Source organism: Condylura cristata, unplaced genomic scaffold (assembly GCF_000260355.1).
Source record: "Condylura cristata isolate star-nosed mole 26May11 unplaced genomic scaffold, ConCri1.0 scaffold00001, whole genome shotgun sequence".
Classification (NCBI taxonomy): Eukaryota; Metazoa; Chordata; class Mammalia; order Eulipotyphla; family Talpidae; genus Condylura; species Condylura cristata.
Window position 1 is genome coordinate 43906792 of NW_004567102.1, and position 12574 is coordinate 43919365.

Here is a 12574-nt window from a genome sequence, read left to right on the forward strand (position 1 = left end):
AAGAGCAGAGAAAGCATTTTTGTTGAAAAAGATGTTTCAGTCAATCTTTGGCTATGGAGATCTGCTACATTGTAAAGCTGCAGTTTGGTAGAAGGTAAAACAGATACTGAAGTTTCTCTCTCAACGGGTAATAAAACCTATGCTTTCTCCTGGATCACTGAATATACCCCTCTCTAAAATTAGTAACATGAAATGTACTCTGAGTGTTCATTTATGTTGTCTCAGAAACAATGTTCACCCAAAACGGAGTGTCCCCTCCCCCGCTCCCCACCATGGAGACTCCCGCCTGTCCAGTCTACACACATAAGACTGGCAGAAGAAAATGAAGTTCCTCTGAAGGAATATGTAATTTCCTCGATCTCAAATTACTTCTAATAGCAATATTTGAATAAACACCCATCAAATAACAAAAGATAATAAGGTATACAATTAACCTAGACAACATCAGCCTATTTCTTGAACATATACTAAAATGGTCAATGTAGTAATTTCTAGATAGTGGAAAGGTGGGAGTATAAGCTCATTAATGATGATTATACTAATAGACATTTTTCATGTGCAATTTTACAAACAGTATTAAAACAACACTTTTCAATGTGGGCAAGAAAGCGGTAAGATAGATAAACAATCTCAGTTTTGGGAAATTTGCTTGTATGTATGAAAAAACAAAAAAAGTCATGAATACTGATCTGGTGATTTGAGGGCTAGTTATTTTTCGTAAGGCAATAGAGAGGAGCAGAAGAATTTGTAAGTACACCTGAATGCTCTGTAGGATACCTAAAGTACTGGTCTTTCATGTGGGGAGCACAGGACTCCCTCTTCAAGTCTCAGTTGAAATGTTAGTTCCTCCACCTAAATTTCCCTCAGTATTCATTCCATAGTACTTTAACTCCTAAGCAATTCCCTCCATGTGTCACTGTGTCACAGATAGTTATTTGAATTTTGTCATCATTACCTGCATGATTATTGTATTCCCCTCTGTTTATACTGCGTGTTCTAACAGGCAGGGATGACATCTTTGTTCTCTCTGCTCCCTGTGCTGAAGCATTATTTCTAGGTCGTTTTAGGTAATCACTAAGTATTTAATAAATGTCTTACTTTCAGATTTCAATAGAAAAAATGGAAAACTAACAGAAATCCAAAACTTGTTCACTTTTAAATTTACTGGATAGCCATCTGTTGGATATCACATTTGTTAACAAATTAGTATTTTTGAAAAATGTTCTGTTAACCGCTAAAAGTTTTTACTATATATCATTAAAGGAAAAGTGCATTATAAAAATGCATTTACATGACCAAGACCCTCAAAGATTTAAAAAGCCTATATATTTGCTTAAATAGCATATATGGGCTACCTATGCATAGAATAGCGTTCACTCAAATGGTGATATTAAGTAAAGACAAAGTTCTTAAGATAATAATTAATGTTGATGTCTAGGAAAAGCAGTTTATATAAGGGAGACCTCATGTGTGAATGCATGCATGTGCTTGACATGTGTGAGAATAGCAAGACCAATATGGGTAGACTGGATTAGGGGGAAATAGGTTAGATAAATTTGAAGGTTTATTATCAGAATCTTTCTTTGTGTATTTCGCTTTTCCAATTTTGTTTATTTGGATTTTCACCTTTTTCTTGAATATAATTCCTAAGGACTTTTGTTATGTTTGAAAACATACCTTAAATTTTTAACAGAATGGTTGTAGCTTTTAAACATTTATTTTAATATACTATATTACTTCCCCTTGTTTTCCATTGATTTTCAAATTTATTTGGCGAACTTGAAATAATGAATTAGAGTTCATAAACCATGCTTTGAATAGATTACAACTAAAATACTAAATTTTTATATTTGATCTCCCTTTTCCTATTTTAAAATTTAGTTGCAAATATTATTAAGTATAAGCTTTTACACTTATACAGTACTATATTCTTGGTAGAGCAATGGGAAAAAAATCAAGACAGAAGAAGAAAATAGGTAATAATAATCCCAAACATCACCCACTCATTTCTAACACATACATAGTTTTAATTTTCTAGATTTGAGATAATTATTCATAGATTAGTAACCTGACTATTTCTGTGTTGGTTTTTGTTGTTGTTGTTGTTGTTGTTGTTTTGATTTTGTTATATTTCCCTGAAAAAATAACATTTTGTAGTATAAATAAAAAGGTGACATCAGGTAAATGTAAATTCCATGCTACCTGCATGCCCAGAACTGTACATTTGGATGGGTGAGAGACAATCACTGTTAACAGTATGTTGTACACATGCAAAAATTTTCCATTACAAAAATGATTATGGTATTTTCTCTACTTTATTATCAGAATATTGCTCTATTTCTGTGTCACTTGTGGTGATATTTGTATCTCCTAATTCTAGTAAAGTTAGCTTTGAAGTCAGTGGAGATTCTTCCTAGATTTAGACAATGTGCCTGTGCTTTTAAATTTATTTTTACTTTGGATTTTTCTGCTTTTCATAGGTATTTTTTTTTAAAGATTTATTTATTTATTCATACAGAACTTAGATACAAGGCCAGACAGAGATGCGGAGGGTGAGAGGATTCACCAGGGACAGAGTGGAGAGCAGAACAGACAGATCGTGAAGTACACTGCTGAGGGGAGCAGCGGGTGGGTCCGGAGAGGTCTGCCACACCATGTGGTCTCCTCCGGGGCAGGCGGGTATCGAACTCATGCGGAAGTGGCTTAAGCTTCTTAGTGCAGTGCTTTAACCCACTGCGCCACCAGGGAGGGCCTTCATAGGTATTTCAATGATAAATCTTGAGAACCTAAAGTCAGAACTTTTATTCAGAATTCTACTTACAGAAGAGTCATATAGTTTTGCTTTTAAACTTATTTTTCCTATAAGCCACAGTACTTTTTGAAAGAGATGCATTCAAAATAAACTGATAGACAAATAATTTATTATTGTCCTACTAAAAGTCTGTTATCTAGACATTAAAAAAAATCAAGTCTTTGGCCCTCCCTGGTGGCGCAGTGGGTTAAAGCACAGCACTGAGAATCTAAAACCACTTCCGAACAAGTTTGTTTCCTGCCTGCCCTGGAGGTGACCACATGGCGCGGCAGACCTCTCCTGGCCCGCCGGCTGCTCCCCTCAGTAGTGCCTGTTCTGTTCCCCACTCTGTCTCTGGTGAAGCCTCTCACCGCCCCTGAGCCTCTGGCCTGTACCCCAGTTCTGTACGCATAAATAAATAAATCTTTAAAATAAAAAAACATTAAAAAAAAATCAAGTCTTATTCCAAGTGAATGCAAAATATCAAATGATAAAAGTTCATTTTTGTGAAAGCAATGAACAACCGTAAACCAGGACATTTTATTTAGGTGGAAGGGGAAATGGGATCGGAACTGGGGTGGGAAGAGTGCACTGGACTGTGGTGATGGCACATGGGTGAATTGGTGATGGAAAGCGCATGAGGATTACAACTGAGATGAAAAAATGAACAAAATGAAGAACGATGTAAAATTCAAATAAAAAAGGTACATTTTTGTAGACTTGGAAAGATAATTTATGACATCTTTTCTGAGTGAGATAAAGAATAGGTCACATGGCACAGTGCCTACTGACATGACTTAAATGCTGAATTTTTATATTGATCTGTAATGCCTACATCTAAATACGTATGACCTATATATGACCATTTTTACATACAACCAATCTGTCCATACTTCTATCTATATACTTGATCTATATATCCCCATACCTATCTGTGCAGAGAAAGAGTTCTCAAAGGGAGAGTTTTACAAGAAGTGATAAATTGTGGGTGGCACATCGTGTGTGAATCTTACAGTTTTCATTCGTACATGTTTTGGTATACTGAATTTTTTATGCATGGGAATAGAATTTTATAACAAAAAATTATTTTTCTAAGAGACTTGAGAAATTTAAAAAATATATGTCTATAAAAACAAGATATAAAACTCAGGAAACTTACTAACATGCAATAACATGAAATATTTGTTCTAATTTCCCTTAGATTTACAACTAAGTTCACAATTCTAGCACACCAATGACTTCTAACAAAGTCTAACACATCAGGATTTGGACTATCATTGACAAGCCTAATTTTTATAGAAGATCCATAAGTTTGGAACTAGTTTCTATGTTGTGTTTAATTATGAATGTATCTTATTATCCTATTTTCTTGTTAGTTGATATTTTGGAAACAGTTTTAAATAGAAAACTTCATGAGGATTTTTGAAATTTTGCTTTCTCTTTTAGTAATATCATATCTTAAATGAACAAGTAGTCTCTGTGCTAAAATAATGAAGCTTGGCTATTTGTTCAAAATGCACACATGCTTACTCGGCTGTACCAAAGTAGAAAAAGTCATGAAGCTTCCATGAAGGAGTTGGTTATTAAATATTCAAGCTCAGTTTACCAAGACCTTTATTGTATTATCAGAACTCTTCTGTAATGAAGAGCTACTTGTAACATCAAAGCACAGGAGACATTATCTCTTCCCCTCATAGCCCATGACCTAAAAGCTTTTCTTTTTATCTTTATATGAAAGAAAAACATACTATTCAAAAAAGTTTCAGCTTTTTTGAATGCTGTGTACATCATGTAAAGTAGATGCTAGATGTGGTCTGTGATTTTTGCCTTTAAGTGTTTTTGTTTATTCAACATTGCGCTTTTTATTATTTCTGAAGAGGAAAAAAGAGAACTAATTAAACTAATTATAAGAAAGTAAACAATTTTTTTTAAAAAGATTTATTTTATTTGTACATACAGAACTGGGGTACAGGCCAGAGGCTCAGGGGCAGTGAGAGGCTTCACCAGACAGAGTGGGGAACAGAACAGGCAGATCGGCGAAGTACACTGCTGAGGGGAGCAGCGGGCGGGTCAGGAGAGGTCTGCCACGCCATGTGGTCACCTTGGGGCAGGCGGGAATCGAACCCATGCAGAAGTGGCTTCAGCTTCTCAATGCAGTGCTTTGATCCACTGCACCACCAGGGAGGGCCAGAAAGTAAACAAATTTTAACTAGTATTTTTTTTCAAATAATATGTGAAGATTCAAAAATGTGGCACTAGTATTTATTGCCATTTTTAGAATATTCCTTTATAAGTAAAGGAAGCAGAGTTTTAAGAATGCAGACTTTACACAAACATGTCCATAAATGAGTAGATAACCAAAACCAGCTATACATTCTTAACTAGAAGTTTCTGAAAATTGAAGGGGACTATCCATGTGTCTGCCTTTCTTTCATTTTCTGTCAACGACAGAGTGTTAGTGGCAATCAATCAAACCAAATTTGGATACAATTATCAATTGCATACAGAAAAGACTATAAAATTATGTAAAAGTTTGTATCTCAGGCCCTCCCTGGTGGCGCAGGGGTTAAAGCACAGCACTAAAAAGCTAAAGCCACTTCCCAACAAGTTCGTTTCCCACCTGCTGCAGAGGTGATACTTATGGCTGGGCAGACCTCTCCTGACCCGCCCGCTGCTCCTCTCAGCCATATACTTCATGTATCTGCCTGTTTGCTCCCCACTCTGTTTTGGTGAAGCCTCTCACCACCCCTGCGCCTCTAGCCTGTACCCCAGTTCTGTATGCACAAATAAACAAATCTTAAAAAAAAAAGTTTGTATCTCATTTGATTTTAATTTTATTTTACAATGGATATTTTGTTTAATAATGTTCGTTTTTGTTCATGGAAAAATCAAAGTAAGAAATTTGGTTTTTAAAATTACTATTAAATCTATTTTTAATAGTAATTTCAAGTGATTTTTAGGAGTCTTGGACTTATGTAAATACTTTTTTCTATGTGAAAAATTCCAAATTCTAATACTTGATCTACTAAGAGTATGGGATTGAGATGAAAAGGAGTTGAGCAAAGCGATATCTTTTAGATGAAAAGGAGTTGAGAAAGGGATATTTTTGTTGCTTAAAGAAGAAAAGTGAAATAATTCAGATTCTTGGAATGGTATCCTTTTACTTATTAAGTGTTGATTGAGTTAGAGAGGTGAGTGAAATGCTCTGGAATGTTCTAAAATATCCTATGTTGTTCTGACGTCAAGTTAGATCATGTTAGAGTGAGCAAGTAGTAGTGCCGGGGAAGACGGCCTAAAGTTGCTTGATTGGTTCTGGGAAAAATTTGGATTACTGACCTATGACATGCAGGGTCTCCAGAAGACACAGCCAAGAAGAGGAATCAAGTTTCTGCTAATTTCCTAAGCTACCCATGTTTAATCCACCTTCATTCTTACATTGATTAAATTAAAATTATTCATTTGGTGACCCACCATATACTAGACATTATATTGTGTACAATAAAGCAAGACTAAGTTCCCTATATTAAAAATGCACAACTTTAGCTTAGGTTCTAATAATGAAACCTCAGATCTTTAAGCATATGTACCTAACAGTACAAAACACATCTCTCCCGAGGAATCTTTGCTTTCAAATTGCATGGCTACCCCTATTTTGTGAGTGCTGAGTAATTCTGCCTGTCTGGGACCTATGCGGTGGGTGTTTTGCTCAAAGTCTTGGTGGTCTCAAATAATGTGTGAGTTCAAGTTCATTTGCTTTCAAAATAAAGAGGTTTGACTAAAAAAACACTAAACTTAGCTTCAATGCTTATAGCCTCTCACCTAGTATAATAAAACTGGAGAAAAACTTAATTTTGCATGAAGAGAAACAGAAAAATAACTTACCTCATGATTTTGTCTCAAAGTGATGATAAACACAGATTTTTTAATCTTGATAACCTTTGAGTTCCCTGTCCCTCTTTTTAAATGTTTATGTATATGCACGTTGTGATGTTATACCTCCCCTTATGTTGTGTATTCACAAGTTTCACTCCAGTCTTAACGCAGTTTGTATGAGTCATGAGCAGAGAGAGGTGATGAGAAAAATATATGTTAAAAAAAAATTGGGAGGTAGAATGTTGTTGATGCTGTTTTTCTAAGGAAGCACAACCAAATGTATATTTTGGGGACAGGAAGACTTCTGCCCAACTGCAAAGCTGTAGTGTGTAGGCTGTGTGTGTGAATGTTTGCTGTAATGAGAGTGCCTCTGCTTTCTAAGTGATTAGTATAGTATAGTAGTGGAAGATTGCTCATGCTATTTTTGTGGTGAGTGGCTTTAGTAAGGACAGTATAGATCCCTCTTTTCTTACCTCACTTTCCTACTATGCTGCTCTCACCAAATAATATGTTAAGGAAAGTAGACAAGATACTGTAAATACTGTGTGCCACTGAATTAACTTTGCATGGAAATGTTGTAGAATATAAAGAAATATCAGTGAAGGAATTGTAAAACTAAGGCACTTTTCATCACTTCTTGGCCTTTTGCCTAAAATAAATTGCACTATCTAAGATACTTTTTGAATATGGCTTAGGCTACTTAGGTTTAAGCATAGTATATATATTATCATAGTTATAATTTCTTATGCATATGTAGTTTATATATGGCATAAAAAAGATATTGTACACTTTGAGGAGTCAATGGCCACTGGATTACCAATTCCCCTGATGTTCTATAAATACTTCTATTATTTTATTTTTATATATTTTATGAAGTGTGTATTATATATATTAGAATATATATGTTTCACTCATTTATAGTGATTGCACACCAGGAGACTCATTCAGTGGCTTTATATAGCAAAGAGACTCTTACATTATAAAAGGCTAGATATACTTTTAATTTTCTTCATTGTGCTACGCTGTCAAACTCATAAGTTGCTTGAACACTACAGAGGTTGTTAGCTGCCAGACATTTTGGATGTTATTTGCTAGACTGATGTATAGCCAGTGCTAAACAGCAGTGATATATATTGTGGACCCCACAATACTTTAATAGGACTTAAGTGAAATCTATTTTAATCTAGATAACAATTCAGGGTTTTTTTGTTGGTAGCTCAGTGTTGTTTTTGCAGACATTACAGTGTGTTTTTTGCTGAATGTTAGTGCTTATAAGGAAGTGTTTCTCATTGATAAGTCAGAACATTTAAAAAGAAATCATTTAATTCTGAGTATGTTCCCTGTTGCCTTTTCCTTGGTTTTTTTAAATGAAGTTTTTGTACAAGTCTATTTATTCCTGTGGAATTTGCATTTTGTCTATGTATGGTTACGAAAAATAAACTCATTAAGTTATCAAATATAAGTTTTCTAGGGGTGAAAGAATTTTAAAAGAAATGTACAATAAATTTTATCAATAGAGACATTTTGTAGATTTAAGAAAGCTTATAGTTTATTTTTATGATTTTATTTCATTCTAAGTTTCCATATTGTGAAGAAGCCCATTGTGTTATAAAATTACTTAACTAACGCATATTTTAATTATATAAGCTTATGTAATCTGCTAAACCTTCAAATATACAACTTAGTATCTTAGCATCTGACATATTAAGCTTAGTCTGTGAAGTGCTTGTGTATACTGGAACAAAGTTAAAAGAACTGAATCACTTTGTGTGCATGGACAAGTGATGCTGTATTTCTTTTCCCTAATCTTACATTAGTCAGATTTCAAGACTGTGAGAACAACTTGAGGAACTACTTCGTTGCAGTAAATTGTAATATAATTTTTTAAATGAATGCTATTTTTGCATCAAATATTCAAGGGTAGCTAAATTATATATGGTGACTTACTGTCTTATTCTTCTTGAAAAAATCTTTGTTTAAGTTTCACTGGTATGCCAGTATTCGGTTAGTTACACTTCTTTTTTTTTTCCACAGGTAAACCAGATGGAACACCAGAGAGAGAGAGCTCATTAGAGAGACTAGTGGGTGCCATTCCCCAAGCTGGATGACAGAACAAGTCATGGTATGTATTGTAATCTTAGTGCTACTGTACATCTTCAAGCTATCTGCAGTAAGTTGCTTACTAAGAACTGCATCTGGGCTGTCAGAAAACTTCATGGGTTGGTAATTAAATAAAAGCATTGCTATGGTTTTGTGCAGCCAAGCCAATATTGAATGCATTTGAGAAATCTCTTCTAGAAAATTTCTACTTTGGACCCTCAGTTTTGGAAGAATTACTATTTGTATGTAGCAATTAATCTTTCTCTAATAGAACTCTTTCTAAGTGTTCACTGAAAACATTCACCTCTGTTTCCTTTCATTAAGTCATTGCCCAGTTCACCTAACAGAGAACTCAGTTGACAGTTTTCCATATCTTAAGCTGTATATTCAGTTACTATTTTTAAAAGACAGCAAAACATTTTGAACAGTAAGAAGGGGTGAAAACAGAAGGATAGGAAGAAGTGTATGATTGTCATTTTTAATTTTTCCTGTAAATTTAAGGGCTCCAGTTTATTGCACACATATCTCAGTAGGAAATGGATAATTTTCCCACTTAATGCTTATTTGCAATTAATGGTTTTATGGCTAAAAGCTGTGTCAATGATAAAAAGCATATTATGCTATTGAACAGTACCAGACTTGACAAACTTTAACCCAAAGACTGAAGGTTTTACCTGTTTTTGCAAGTAAAGTTTTCTGTATTTTAGACCACTTGTTTATGTATTGTTTATAGATGTTTTCTTATACAGTAGCAGAGCTGAGTAGTTGTAAGAGAATATAAAGCCCAACCAAACTAAATTATTTACTGGTTGGCTCTTTATATAAAAAAAAAATATTGGACTATGTACTAACACATAAATTTGTAGATTTGGAAAGGAAAATGCAATTTTATAGTTTGCTTGTTCTTGTATTATGAATAGTGAGAATAAAATTTTTTTTCAGATTTTAATTTTCTTTTGTAAGGAAGAATATTTATATCGGTAGTTTAAAGTTTTTAAAATAGTGTAACATATTTCCTGTAGTGTGAGCTCCTTCTTGGATGCAAATCTGTGACAGTTCAAGTTGATAGTTACCAAGTTAGGTCTTTTCAAAGTTAAAGTAAGTTCTAAACCAAGCTGTGAAAGTGGCATAGCTAGGAAACAATAAATTTTGGGTAAGTCAGCAAAAGATTTCTACCCATGCAGGTACTATGTACCCCAAAACTTCAGGAATTGGCATTAGTCTGCAGTCCACACCAGTTTGTTTTTGGCAAGGTCCCCGAACCCTTAAATGTGTCATGATGACTGTGACTGTTCTCTAAGATACTCAGATATTCACCATTGCTGACTCAAATAAAAAAATCTAAAGTCTCACTTAAAAAAAAAAAAAAAGGGAAAATAAATTTTCTAGGCAATAAAGAGTTTATGTGCTAAGTTATTTTTTGTATATTTGTCTGTTTTTTTTTTAATATTTACATGTGTAGTTTGTACACACATTCATGAATAAAGAAAGTCGGTAGGATCTTGAGGTAATGTACTACTTTCCAAAATATACCTTTTCTATAAACCATCTCACAGAAGGATAATAGATAATGATTCAATGGTTAACATTACTATTTTCAAAAATTGGAAAGGAATCATCACTCAGAGCCTGTTTGCTACTTTCCTATATGACATCTTATTTAGAGCTCTGAATCTCAACTAAGCAGTTCTGCGAATTTGAATCCAACAGAAAAGATGTAGCTTTCACACAATTTTCTTCAGTTATAAGAACTATAATTGTTGCAAAGAGAAGCTTTAAGCCTGGGTCACTAAAATCATCTCTACAGGCAGCAGGTTCTCTTCACGGTCAGGCAAGATTGGGAAGACTCCAGTTCATTACATCTCAATGTCACCCACATATTCTTAGTACAGGTCAGCTTATTCGGAAATAAGTTATAGAGAGGAATATGAAAATATTGAAACTTCACATATGTGCTAAATTATAGATATAAAGAAAAATATTTTCAAAGTCTAAGCCATTTTGATTAGAAATATTTATATAATATTTCCATTTTAATATTGAGAGTAATTGAATGAAAATGTAAATTAAATATGTATTTATGTTTAATATAATTGTCAGAAAAAATTACTCACTTTATTTTGAACTAATCCAAATAAGGGGATTTTCATATTTAATATTTTTTTAATTATAATAGTTTATTTTTACATACGTTTGTGCATTTTTCCATCTCAGTTGCAATCCCCCTGGGTTTCCCATCACCAAATCACCCATGTGCCATCACCATAGTCCAGTGCATTTCCCTCCCACCCCAGATTTAATATATTCTAATAATAATTTACATCAAATATAAGGGGGCAATAACTTTTATTTGTTTCTGTTGGTTCAGCTACAGGATTCCTATAGTCTTGAATCCCAGTGATATGTAATAGAGTTTTGAGCATATTGAACAGAGATCCAATTTTGTGACATGGGTACAAATATAACTTGGTGACATTTTATTAAATATACACATGAAAAGTTTATTAAAATTCATATTTCCAAAATCCAATAAAATCTGGAGGATTTGCTAGTGTTCTGTCTTACATTTTTTTGAATAATACTCAAATTCTTGTATTTGGTAATGTGTCTTTTTTCTCCTCACCTACTTAGGCTTTGTTACTTAAGTTTCAAATATTGTCTCTTTAATGTTTGACATAAATTGCAGTTTTTGCAATAGTAGAGGGAGGTGAACTTCACATTTCAAACAAGGCAGCTTTTTTTGAGGGTCCATTGTGAACAACATGCTACATTCTTTTTGGACAATCCACCCTTTAAATATCTGTCCAAAAGTTTCTGGTATTCTCTGGAAAGCTACTGCTAACAGCCATTCCTGAATAATGAATTATCCTATTCTTCATGAAAAACTGATGGTTTGCTAATTTAACTTTCTTTGAACTCTTCTGATTACTAAAAATGCCAGAATAGAGAGGAAAATCTAGAATCCTGGACTTCTGACCTCTATTCTGATTTATTTTCCAGTTCTTTTCACTGGTATGTTGAGTTCCAGGGATTTGGAGGCTGATCAAAGAAACAGATATGACCAATTTATGGCAGTAACACACAGAATTATCTTTGTGTGGCTTTTGGAAAATGTGCACATGGGAGTAATCTCTCATAATAGGCTATCTTCCAGAGGCAGTGCAAGGGAGGCTCCCATCCAGAACAGGGGTCAATAAGGACAAGTCCTGAGAAAGAAGAGCATCAGGAAAGGGTTATATGTCTAGATGATGTTGCTTAGTGTACAAAATCAAGTCTCTAGACCAGAGAGCGCTGAAGGTCAGCACAGTGTAGGGTCTTTTATGGCTAAGAGTTTATCATTCTATGGTTAACAGTTGCATTGAATGTGTGACCCAAGAAATTTCTCTAAATGGCTAAAAATCTGCTCACTTATATTACATTTGAAACAACTGGTGTAAAAAATCCTGGGCTTTTTGGTGCCAGTAGGCTTCAGAGCTAATGAACCCCAGCCTACAATGAAGAAAAATACAGGGCCAAGAAGCTACCATTGACTCATTGATAAAACAAGTAGGCAACTGGGCCAGAGTTGTTTTGTATGTGTGCCTACTTCTTGTCATTATAATACCCATCAAATATACATAAAAGTATGCACATATACACCATCTGAATTTTTCACTTATCATTTTGTTGTAATCACTCCAGGTGTTTAAAGGAATAAGGAATATAACACATGTAATTCCTCTGTATATAATACTCCCGTAGGGAAGTTATTTCCCTCCTTGGCTTCTTTGGGCCTCTCCTATGCATGTTCACATTCACTACTATATATAT

The 12574-nt window shown here is 34.1% G+C and overlaps 1 long non-coding RNA gene across 1 annotated transcript in view; it reads left to right on the forward strand.

The window, feature by feature from the left end:
* Positions 1–8721: 8721 nt before the first annotated feature.
* LOC105853228 overlaps positions 8722–12574 on the forward strand; it is a 107119-nt gene continuing 103266 nt past the window's right edge. The window contains exon 1 of the long non-coding RNA XR_001145070.1: positions 8722–8786. This is a non-coding gene — a long non-coding RNA (uncharacterized LOC105853228). The remainder of the gene's footprint in view (positions 8787–12574) is intronic.